Source organism: Cyprinodon tularosa, unplaced genomic scaffold (genome assembly GCF_016077235.1).
Source record: "Cyprinodon tularosa strain WSP-4 unplaced genomic scaffold, ASM1607723v1 ctg219, whole genome shotgun sequence".
Lineage (NCBI taxonomy): Eukaryota > Metazoa > Chordata > Actinopteri > Cyprinodontiformes > Cyprinodontidae > Cyprinodon > Cyprinodon tularosa.
This window is the reverse complement of record NW_024038819.1, coordinates 868,067-880,527: the sequence shown is the minus strand read 5'-3', so window position 1 is coordinate 880,527 and position 12,461 is coordinate 868,067. Positions and strand designations below refer to the sequence as shown.

Sequence of the window (12,461 nt, the reverse complement as noted above, 5' to 3'; positions counted from 1 at the left end):
GAATGAATTAGGCGACTTTTTAGTGCCCCAGTGACTACAGCTTGAAGCTAACATGTTTGTTAGCTGTCAGAATTTAGAGAAAAAGGAGATTATATTCAGAAGTCTGACTATTTTCCAATATTAAACTGAAATAACATTTTTAAAAAATCAGTAAACTTTTTTTTGTTTTCCAGTGGACCTATTCCGTAACTATAAGCAATGTCAGCAGATGTTTTTTGATATTTTGGGAGTTGAAATTCTTGCTTGATGTTCATGCAAAAGAAACAAAATATCAATAGTTTTTTTGGAGGAAAAGTTTAACATTAATGGCTATTTGAAGGACCGTCTATCTTCAGATGTTCTTGGGCTAATGTGTGTTGGAATGTTTTCCAGTGGGCCCCACAGCACTTTGGGCCCATGAGGGCCAGTAGACATCACCTTCAAGCACAGTGATCTGAACACAGTGAAGAACGTTCCGCCAGGTTGCGCTGTACGCGCCTCTATGCGGACCACCCAACCAACCACCCACCCGGCCCTTCCTGAGCTCTAGCAGCCTGCCTGCTCAGAGCAGAGGAGCCTGGACGGCTTTCTGCGGGAGGACTGAGCGTCACTGGATCGAGCGGACAACTTCGCGGTGTTTTCAGCTGCACGATCGGCTAAAAGGAACCGGAGACCCGGCTCCAGTCCGACTGCAGAATAAGAGGTGTGCCTGTTTGCATGCAGCGCGATAAGGTGAAGAAGCTCCAGCATCCAGAAGAATCAGATGTGAGCCATGAAGCATCTTCTGCTGGCTAACACTGCGGGCTGCCTCCCTGCTGCAGCCGTGTGGGACACATAGCGATAAATGGTGTGGAGGGCGACCACGGCGGAACAATAGCGGGATTCAGCGGCTTTGGACCGATCCAGTGTCCGCCTTCAGCCGCCGGACCGAACCGCGATCTGGCTTTTCTGAACCCGCAACATCAGGCTACAGGAGACAAACAGGTAGGTGATCCATAGCGCAGAAACAGGAGGCTTCAGCCGCTCCAGATACAGCTCATCATTTCTAGTTGAATAATTCATTAGATGTATATAAAAAATAGGTTCTTTATATTCTTTCTTGAAAAGAAAGCGAAGGACTGAAAGAACCAAAAGCAGGAAGATCTGCTGCTGCGTCTTTATGTTAATCATCTCCATCACAGTGGCCTGCTGGAGGAGAGATGGAGCTCAGAAAAATAACATCTAGAGATCCGATCCTTCTTCCATAAACAAAGGCCTGATTGATTGATTGATTGATTGATTGATTGATTGATTGATTGATTGATTGGTTGATTGGTTGATTGGTTGATTGATCAGATGTATGTTTGGACTGATGACACCTCTGAATAGACAGACTTTAGACAAAATATATGAATGTGAAACCCAGGTTTCCATGGAGACGAGTTATCTCAGAGTTTAGCAGGGATCTGATCACAGATGACCACATTTTATTTCCATTGTGAGATATCTGCTATCTGCAAAAGCCATTAGCGGGGTGCAGGCAGCGAAGGAAGGCATTCTTAGGCCTAACTGCATCTACTCCCAGGGTAGAAAGACAAAAAATAGCTCTGGAAATGTATGCTGCTACTTGTGTGTGTTTGTGAGAGAGTAAAGGAGAGCTCTCTGCTCTCACCTTTCAGCAGGCTGGCAGGCAGCCAGGCGAACAGTAACCAGCTGTCCTTTCACTTACTGTAGGGTCCTGTGCTTCCTCACATCTTTCCCCAACACCTCTGCCTCTACTTTATCGCCTCTTCATCCTGCTTGTCTACTGCTCATTGGTACCTTCATTAGTGCTGACAGCTATTGAAAATAACTGTGGGATCTATCTATGCTCACTAACTTTGTAGAAATGCAACGTATATTTTTACATTGAAGTAAAAAAAAAGGAAAAACATAAAATAAATAAAACCTAACTGAGAACTTGATTCCAGATCCAAGCAAACCTCTCCTGCATGTGTGAAGGTAGAGAGTCTGTTTTTTTCTGCAGATTTTGTAATGTAGAAAATAGCAGTTATTATTCATTCTATGTATCTATTGAAATACATCTTCCCAGACATTTTCACTCTACTTTTAGAGATTCTGTCAGAAAACTAAAATGTAATTTTTTTCAACGTGTGATAATAACAGTTTAGGTGTAATGTGGATATCATTGTTGAGAAATTACCATTGTTAGTGGCGTCAGCTGTAAGACATGGACTTCCAATCCTGAGGTTTTGAGTTTTGAGCCCCACAGACTGCCACTCTGGGTCCCTGAGCAAAGACACTTAACCCCATACTGCTCCCCGGGTGCCGCATGATGGCTGCCCACTGTTCCCCAAGAGGATGAGTTAAATGCAGAGATTCTAAAAAAGTTCAAAAACAATCCACTGGAATTTGTTTCCAAGTCTGAAGACATTTCACGTCCCATCCAGAAAGCTTTTTCAATTCACAACTTGGAAATAATGGATTGTTTTTTAACTTATTTGGTATGACGATGACCTGGATGACTGAGAATCTTCACCAGCTTAAATGCAGAGTTCATTTTGTTACTTACCGTATTTATAATTGTAAAGATTCTTTAAATAAAATCTATAACCAAAGGTTTATAACATTCCACAATAATATTGTGCTGCACTGGGTCGCCCTAAAGTTTAACTTTTCTTGCAGTCTTCAGGAAAACATGTAGTTGGAACCAGGATGTTCTGTAAAAGGACAGCCATGCTTTTTCCATTTCCAAATACAACATCAGCAGAAGCCATAAACATGTGGACTGTAGACTGTTTATCATTTGCCTGCAGGAGGTCTGGTGTTCTGAAGTCTGACGTATGTGTTATAACAAGAAGAGCTCCAGAACCCTTGGCCGGTGTGCAGAATATGCTCTCATTAGGCTTCTTCTTCAGTCAAAGCTGCGAGTAGACAGATGTCCCTGAGAACTCAGAAACAGGAGTGTGTGATGCTCTGGCTGTGGTTCCTTGCTCGGTTGCAGACAGTAAGCGTTGGAAAGGAAAAAATAGGTTAAAGGAATAGTACACCCAAAACATGATTAGCCTTCATTTTCTACTCACCCCCATGCTGAACAACACTCTGGAGTACTTTTTTGATATCTCAAATGCATCTGGAGATCTGGGAGGCTTCTTGCTGTCTGCTGACATTCAAATAATGGAGGTCTATGGTGCCCGAGGCAGAAAGGTCCATGAAAGTCCACAAAAAACGTGTCAATATTACTCCATACTGCTCGTCCAATGTATTCCAAGTGTCCTGAGTGGGTAGCGTCCATAATTTACTCGAAACGAAGTCATTTAGAATGTTTTTAGAGCCTAAACAGTAGTGTATAGGATTTCCTAGAAGCACGAGTCTAAGGAAACCGCGGCAGACCAAACCAGATGAAAGTGCGCATTCAGCGTCTGCTCTGCTGATAATGCAAGCGTAGAAGAAGAAATGTGCTGTTTACCTGTGCAAAGAAAGAAACAACGAAAGAAAAATGTCTGAGGACTTCAGTGTTGAGGAAGAGCATGAGTTCTTTGCCGAGCTGAATGCGCACTTTCATCTGGTTTGGTCTGCTGGCTTCCGTAGCGTCGTGAACTCGCAGGCGCGCGCTTTCAGGAAATCCTATACACTACTGTTTATGCTCTAAAAACATTCTAAATGACTTCGTTTCGAGTAAATTCTGGACGCTACCCACTCAGGACACTTGGAATACATTGGACGAGCAGTATGGAGGAATATTGACACGTTTTTTGTGGACTTTTATGGACCTTTCTGCCTCGGGCGCCTCAGACCTCCATTATTTGAATGTCAGCAGACAGCAAGAAGCCTCCCAGATCTCCAGATGCATTTGAGATATCAAAAAAGTACTCCAGAGTGTTGTTCAGCATGGGGGTGAGTAGAAAATGAAGGCTAATCATGTTTTGGGTGTACTATTCCTTTAAGTAAAAGAACCTCTCCTGTCTGTTCTTTGCTTCTCTCATGTTAATAATATAGTAAATAAAGTGCTGTACTATGACTAGTTAGAGTTAAATCACTATATTCAGTAGTATGGGAAGTAAACTACTGAATAGTAGTAGTTTTATGGACTAGTCCAACTTCAGTCATAGTACACACTTTTCAGTTGTCTTCTCCAAACTAAAGTATTTTAGTAGTTTAGCTGCCCTCTATTTATGGACCCGAGGGGTGGATGTGAAGGGTTAATGTTTGGCTCCAGGGACAACTTATTGGTTCATGTTAATCACCATGGGTTGGCATAGTAGATAGATGTAGATAGATGTTGGAGATTGGCCTGTTTTTCAGTGTAGTCCTGTTTCTCTGACTGTGACTAACTGGATGTGCTCTCTTCATCCTCTGATACGGAAGCTGGCTCGGAGGTTGTCTGCCTGGCTGTGTGTTTCCTGGATGGGGCTGCCTGTGGAGCTGGTTGACAGTTGTCTTTTGTATCTATTCTTCTTTTTCTATGTCTGCTTCTGTCTCCTTGGACCCCAGTCGGCCTCAGCAGATGGACGCTCACACTGAGCCTGGTTCTGCTGGAATTTCTTCTTGTTAAAAGGGAGTTTTTCCTCTCCACTGTCACTACAAGCATGCTTAGTGTGAGGGATTGCCTTTGAGTCACTGAGTCCATGCAATCTACTAGTTTTCGTTAGATAGAAAAAGATGAATCAATTTGACTGGATGATCTGGTGAACTTTAAAGTGCCTTAAGATGACATGTGTTTTGAATTGGCGCTATATTGATAAACTGAATTGAATTGAATTAATAATATCATGGAAGCAGAAGTATTATATGTAGGGCTGCAACTCTCGATTAATTTGTAAAAAAATTAATTTGTCGATTGTTTTTTCGATTAATCGATTAATAATCAGATAGCCAAAGGTTCCTTACAGAAGGCTTTTTTACAAAATTAAACCAGGTAAATCTAAATCTATTCCACTTGAGGAGTTCTGGATAGAGCAGATTGACAGACAGAAACGTTTTTTTTATCTTAAATGCAAAATATTTTTTTATTTTCTCACAATCTTGGTATAATTAGTGCTCTAAGTGGGTCACTCGCTCTGTCAGCTAAAGGCATGTTTTAGAGTCTTTATACTCCATTTAATGATAAATCGATTACTAAATTAGTTGATAATTATTTTAATAATCGATTAATTGTTTCAGCTCCCATTGTAAAGTACTTTTTCTGATGCAGCACTTGAGTGGTTTAAATCCTACCTGAAGGACAGGGACATCTTTCTGTTATTAGGGAACTAAATTAGAGACGAGAAAAATCAAATGTGGAGTTCGTCAAGGTGCCATTCTGGGGCCCCTCCTATTTAACATCTACACGGTCCCCTTAGCTCAGATTATAGCAGGCAGCAAGATCAGTTATCATTTCTCATGTAGACGACACACAGCTTTACATCACAATGTCATCGTGTGACTATGAGCCCATCAAAGTGTTGATTAGATTATTAGAACAAATCTACAGAAGCTGAGAGTGGCTCCGATACTTTTTCAAGGTGGATTTCTCGAGAAAACGAGTTCGTTTTCTCATTATCTAAAGATAACAAAAGCTGTTTTCTCATCATAATAAGATCATTGGTGTGTTAAAACTGATTACATCGTTCAATATCACAACAGCAGGATAGGATTTATTAGTATAAGACATGGCAGCCTATTTGTAACTCTGCACATAATCATGTGTTTAACTTTTACGAAACAAGACAACCTTGGTTTGATGATTTGCTTCAGCTTCTTCCATGATCACTCCAGTGAAACAGTTTATTAGTGCCTAAATTAACTTAAAATGTTGAAACCTGCCAACAAAATATGTTTGCTTTTATTATTCTGATGCCTGCAGTTTGGATTACGTGCGTGAAAAGCGCCTTCCAGCCGCCGCAAACAGTAGCTGAAAACCCAGATGAGGCGACCGGGCCAGAGGAAGCTGTTGAACAGGATTTCAAGTGGCAGAACATTACTGGTTTACGGGCCTCTGAGCGGCTCCGACAGTGAACTAATATTTGAAGGCAATATCATAATTTTCACCCACTTATAAAAGCAAATATAGCAAACCCGAAAACTGGAGCATCAGAAGCATCTGGACACACTTTACTGGATGCGCTTCAGGAGCATCAAAGCTGCTCTTGATACACGTCTGACCTTAATGTGAACAAGCATTAAAAATGAAGCAGCAGAAGCTTTTTTTTGCTGCTTCCAGCGCTTTAGGTCTGAACGTAGCATTAGGGTTCAAAGAACCGTGATCCAATAGGCTGATGTTGTTTTCTGGTGGTTTCTATTACTGCTGGGTCTACAGGTTGATTTATCTGTAAATATATAAGCTTGCAGTAGCAAATAGCTGGGTGACAGAGTATCCAAACTACTTCGTACCATGTAACCTGGAAGCACAATGTTTGTTCTGAACAGAGGGGAACCACCAGCAGACCCACTGCATTCAACAACAAGTGGTCATAGGGTGCTCTGCTCGGCTCTACAGACCCAGTCCCTCTGAGATATTTCTCTGCTATAGGAATTAATTGGTGGCAAATGTGAGAAGGTTTTTTTAACATAACCTACTGGTGGCTACAAAAGAACAGGATGAAACTAACACAGACAACCTGGTAGTGATGCTCCTATTGACAGCACTGCCTTCCATTGGTGTTTGCACCTTTTTTTCAATTAAAGCATCAGAATATAGATATTCAGATTATAAATTGACACAAACAGAGAAAATTATATATTGATGGATCGGTGAAAATTCTGACTCCGCAGCAAAAGGACTGGCTGTCCTTCTGAAGCAGCTCTTACTGTAATTTGTAAGATCTGTTGGTGTGATAAATTCCCTAGCTTGGTGGTTTGACCTTCATGAGGTTGAAATGCGTGTTGTGAGCGCATGGCTTCACATTCCATGCAAGGGTTTCTGGCTAGGAGCTGCTGAAATGAAGCCTGGGTAAACTCCAGACATGCAGAGTGGAAGAAAGGTTTATGAGGACATCCTTCCAGCTCCCCCCTCATCTGTCAAGTCCCCAGGGCATTCTTTGCATCTTTGTGCCTAATGCCATCTCCCCGGAGGCTCCTCCCTCCTTCTCCCTCTCTGTGTGTTTTAAGAGAAAGAGTGTGGGAGAAAGATGGGGGGTTTCAATGGATTCCCTTCTACATCAAGGCTCTTTCCTTGCCTGTTTGTGCTGGAATAGTCCATTATTGTGAAATGGGGGGGGGGGGGGGGGGGGGGGGCTGCCATTGTTCTCTGCAAAGCTTTAGTCCTGCTGAATGCTGCTTGTGTAAGCCCAGATGCCCGGAGCACTATTGCTTGTCTTTGTGATTTTATTTTGAGGATAGCCCATTTCTTTGATCGCCTGTCACTAAGATTTTGGTCTTGTCATTTAGCTGTTCCTCTGCAGCCTCTTCTGAACACACTGAATTGTACTGATTAACTGATTTACACCTTATGAGCAGGATATTGTGTTGGGATAATTCTCATTGTTACATGATGAGGAGGACATTGTAGAATAGTGTGCAGAGCTGGTGGGAGCAGCTCTCACAGTGTTTTGTATGCTGTCTTCATGTTGGGCTGTTTTCCTGGGAAACAGAAGCCTTTTTAAACACTAACTCCACAGCTTTAATTGCATCACTCCAGTAATGTCTGCTGTACTTCTCATCCTTTCAAACAGCCTTTAGTTAGTAACCATGCTAACGGGACTGTCCATCACACTGGCTCTAGGGGGTGCAGTGAATGGAACCTAATAGTGGGACAAGAGGAACTCATGAGTTTCCTCACAAACCATTTTATTAGATTAATTTGATCAAATGCTTACTAGCACAGAGAAATCAATGAGTCATCTTAAAGCCTTCAGCCTTTAATTGCTGGAGTGCTGTTTAATGTCTCAAACTTTCCAAAGAAGTTGTTTAGTTCATTTAGGGAGTCAGCATTAGCTGCATATACCGGGGGGTGGAGGGGGTGTTGTGGTCAGTAATCGCTTGTATGCCTTGCCAGATCCTCCTGGTGTTGCTGGCATCATGGAAGTTGCTGTGGTTATGCTTCGCTGATCTGATGGCATGGTTCAAGTTGGCACACCGTCTCCTTAGTACCTCTCTGTCACCACACTTGAAAACTGAGTTCAGTGCTTTTAGCGATTTCCGAACCTCCCCATTCATCCAGGGTTGTTGGTTGGCTCGGGTGATTATGTTCTTTGTGATGCTGACGTCTTCAATGCATTTGTTGATGTAGGCTGACACAGTCATGGCATACTCATCTATATTTATTTTGTTGTCATATGTTGTTAGTGCTTTCAACATGTTCCAGTCAGAGTATTCAAAACAATCTTGGAGTTTCTCAATGGCCCCCTCAGACCACACTCTGACTTTTTTAACTGTTGGTTGATTACCTGAGGCCTGTATGCAGGAATTAGCATGACATAAGGGTGTCAGTGTAAGTTTGCTCCTCCTCTGGTACTGGTCCTGCAGAGGAGTTGTTTTAACTTTCATTGGTCAAGTCATTATAAAGGTTAAAGAGGTTGTCTTATTTTAAACAAGCTCAACATTTGACAGTCAGATCAGAAATGTTGTGAAATGTGTAAAATGTATATATATTTAGATTGATTAGAGCTTGCCATCTCCTGTTGCCTATGCGATTTTCTCCATGCTGAGTTACGTTCTCATTGAAAACAATCAAAACATTGTGAACGATTAATAACAAAGACTGAAAGGTTCAATTTTTTCTGCAGGAACAAACTGCATGGAGTAAAAAATATATATTTCTTATTTAAAATTACTGAATAAAAGCTTGCAAAAGGACCCCCTTCTGTTCCCAGTAAGATCTTTTCACTTTATCACACGAAGAGACTTTAATTTGAAACCTTAAATTACCTTTGAGAAAATCCTCTTTTAGACCCCAGCTCTCTGTCCATCTCTGCAAACCAGGGAGCTCCCTGAGTCCTGAACTTAGAGTGGACACATTTCAGGTATGATCTTAAAAGTTTTAATGTGTTTTTAACGTTTAAAAAAGATTCAAAAGCATTACACCATTCAATGTTTACACACTTTTTATTGGATGCTTCTCTATTATGTGTTGAAAGTCCTTTTAAGGATAATGATTGTGTCATGATGTTACAAAGTTCTGACCCAAAATGCAGAAAACCGAACAGAGAGACCAGGGAAAAGGATTAATGGGTTTTATTGAAGAACTTAAACAGGGGGAGAAGTGTTGCTCTGAACACTGCTCAACCGGAACTGTAAAGTGAGGGGAAGACCCAGCCGTTAGTTCAGGCTCAGTGGGGAATTTGGAGAAGAGGTTTTGGTTGCCGACTCACGTTGTTGAATCCTTGACTCCTGTCTGTGTGCCGTGGTTCCAGTGTTTGTATGATTCGGTGCAGGGCGGAAAAGGGTTTACCCAGAATGCGGTTAATTGTTGGTGAAAGGAGAAGCTGACTGCCACTCAGATTTCCTGCAGTACTTGAACGGGTCGTAGTGGAGAATAATCCCTTTCTCAGTAAGAAGCTCAAACGATCTCTTTGAGAAAGTGGATCCATACCTCCTGTTTGAACCCCAGCTCAGTTTGAAGCTCAGTTGATCCTTCCAGGGAGTGAAGGTCCGAGAAATCCAGTTTGCAGGATGACTTCCTGCCGAGAGGCAAAGACAAAAACAAAGTTAAACTCAGGTTGTAAAAAGCTCAGCTTGACTCAGCAAAAACTCTGCTTGGTTAGAGTACCCAAAACTGGCAAACACTCTGGCGTCGAAGTAGTGGCAGTCAGCAGCATAAGAACACTTCGTTTAACGATGAAACCATTAGCAGGTGTGTGAGGAGGCGGACCAGAAACAGGCGCCTCTTGGTGGAGGAAGGGAGACAAACACAGAAACACAAACACAAAAACAGGAGTCCTGACAGATTGGAAATTAGCCATGTCTACAAGTGCCAGTCTATGAAATGTAAGTGTATATTGATATCCATTTTATATAAATAAATAAATAAAATGAATGGATATTGTACATTGTCCAGCTTTTAATAAAATCTCTTTCTTTTTTACACCTTACATCTCAGATTGGCCTCAGGCCATGTTAAATAGTGAAGCCACAGTAGAGAGAGTTCTGTTGCCAAAGGCTGATGAGCTGTTGTGAATGAAATCCTTTTTCATTGTTAGTACATTCTAGCCTCTCATGTAAACTTCATGAAAAAACATTAATTGCATTAACCAGAGCATTCAATTGTTAAAAGAATAAACCTAACAGAATCATTCCATTAAATCCATAAGATTTAATTAATTTTGGTAAGTTAAAAATGTTTATTTAGCTTTAACTGTCATTTCTAGGAAGAAAACAGATTAGTTCAATAGGAGAGAGCTGTGATGTGACATACATCAATCCCAATCAGCCTGACACCCCAGCAGCTTTATATTTACTTTTGATCATCAAATGCATCTTAAAAAAAACTAAAACAAAAAGTTAAGTTTTGTGTTTCCAGTGCTCTGCTCCCTGTGTTTGTTCCTAAAAGCTCCATGAAGCTCTGTCATTTTTTTTTTAGATGCCGACCGGTCACTAAATCACAAGAAAAGTTAAATCCCCTCTAAATCCACTAGTGGGGGTTATCTGGATTGCATCTGTTTATTGAATGAAGTTATTCCTGTTCTTATTTTTAAATGAACCAATGGTAGCGAGTACCCATTTCCTATTTTACATGTCCAATAGATAAAAAGGAAGTAGATTTGGTGTTTTATGGTAGTAAAGCTGCAGCTCTCCTGTAGCCATTGTCTGTTTCGGTATGCTTTCTAAAGAACATTTTAATAATAGAATAGATGCATAGTGCAAGGATACCAGCAACTGTGTATTTCCACCACCTTTATATTATAGCTGGTGGCAAAGGCAAACAGACAGTCGCCTCCTACACCAGTGGTTTAAGCCACTGTCTCATCATCTTGTATTGTTATTGAAATCTGAGTGTTTGACCCCGAACTCTCAGCAGTTAAACTCTGATACAGACTGAATGAATGCATCAGACTGGAAGCTTGTTCACATTTCACTGCCCTCATTAACATTTAACTTTGCCACTCCATTTAACCCACCCCCAACTACATTTATTCCCGCTCTTTTTGGAATGCTTATACCCCCCTTACAAGGCTTTACATGGACTTACATGTAAACTGGACTTTCATTGTATTGCATTTATGCCTAACCCTGACATGTACCCTAACCATTACTAGTATATTCCAAACCCTAACCTTAACCAAAAGTTAATTCACACTTTACCTTTAAACTGACTCCATCACATTAAAATTGGGGGTCCACCATATTAGGACCAGTCTCCCAAGGCCTATTGTTCTTCAGAAGGTTATAAAATTTACTAAAAACTGTCCTAAATAGGTACAAACAAGACACACAGAGTGAACAGTATGAGGTTAAACTGGGCCACTGTCTATTTACTGGTGACAAGCAGTTCAAAGGGTCAGTTTCCTGCATGCCACGCTTGACTTGGCTTGGTTCAGGTCCGTTTTACATGGTACTTATCCCAACTGCTTACCATGTCAGTTTGGTTGGGGTTAATAAAACATTTATTATTAATAACTGAACTATATTGATCTGACATTGGAGAAATTTACCTTGAAATTTAACCCATTCCCTTAAGGAGTAGTGGGCTGCCATCGTGGAGCACCCGGGGAGCATTGTGGGGTTAAGGGTTTTGCTCAGAGACCCAGAATGGCAGTGGTGCTCAAACCCAGAGCCTCAGGATTCCTAGCTCCTTGCCCTAACCACTAGGCCACCACTCCCCTTGTTGTTACATTAAATTGGTCAAAGAGTCTAAAAAGTAACATTTGGTTATTTTTATATGTCACAAAACATCAAAAGAAGACATGGCAAGCAATGGTAAATCTGCTGTCTAAATTGTTCTGGACGTAAGAAAGGAAGTAGGAAAAGGAGCCCATATGCTTCCGATGATAGGTCCTTTACAATAGGGAACTCACAGCATTTCTATCTGGCACTTAGGAGCTATAAGTATTCCGACAAGCCTTTATGTGACATATAGGTAAAACCACCTCATAGAAATAAACCAAAACTCAAAACTTCATGTCTGCTGTGTGTAACACATTCAAATGTACACACCCTCATGTTTTTGTTCCTGTTTGGCTGTATCACCATCCTGGAGAGAAATATCAGCTGTGCTGCTGCCATCAACACTTTTGTTGTAGATGTTCGAGATCGGCCTGTTTCTCAGTGTAGTCCTGTTTCTCTTACTGTGTTCATCCTCTGACTGGTTCGGACCTAGTGCGCCTGGCTGTGTGTTTCCTGGACAGTTGCTTTTTGTGTCTCTGCTTCTGTCTCCTTGAACCCCAGTCGGCCTCAGCAGACGGCCGCTCACACTGAGCCTGGTTCTGCTGGAGGTTTCTTCCTGTTAAAAGGGAGTTTTTCCTCTCCACTGTCGCTACATGCATGCTTAGTGTAGAAGCAAGTGTGTGAGTCGATGCAATCAGCTGATTTTCCTTAGATAGAAAACTTTGAATCAATCCGACTGGATGATCTGGTGAACTGTAAAA

The 12,461-nt window shown here is 41.4% G+C and overlaps 1 protein-coding gene across 7 annotated transcripts in view; it reads left to right on the top strand.

The window, feature by feature from the left end:
- Positions 1-475: 475 nt before the first annotated feature.
- fat3a (FAT atypical cadherin 3a) overlaps positions 476-12,461 on the top strand; it is a 128,229-nt gene continuing 116,243 nt past the window's right edge. For 5 of the 7 annotated variants that reach the window (XM_038285992.1, XM_038285990.1, XM_038285986.1 and 2 more), the window contains exon 1: positions 477-963. The gene's annotated coding sequence lies outside the window, so the exon portion shown is untranslated. Of the gene's footprint in view, positions 964-12,461 lie in introns of all 7 variants that reach the window. The other 2 variants (XM_038285988.1, XM_038285989.1) reach the window with 1 other exon arrangement.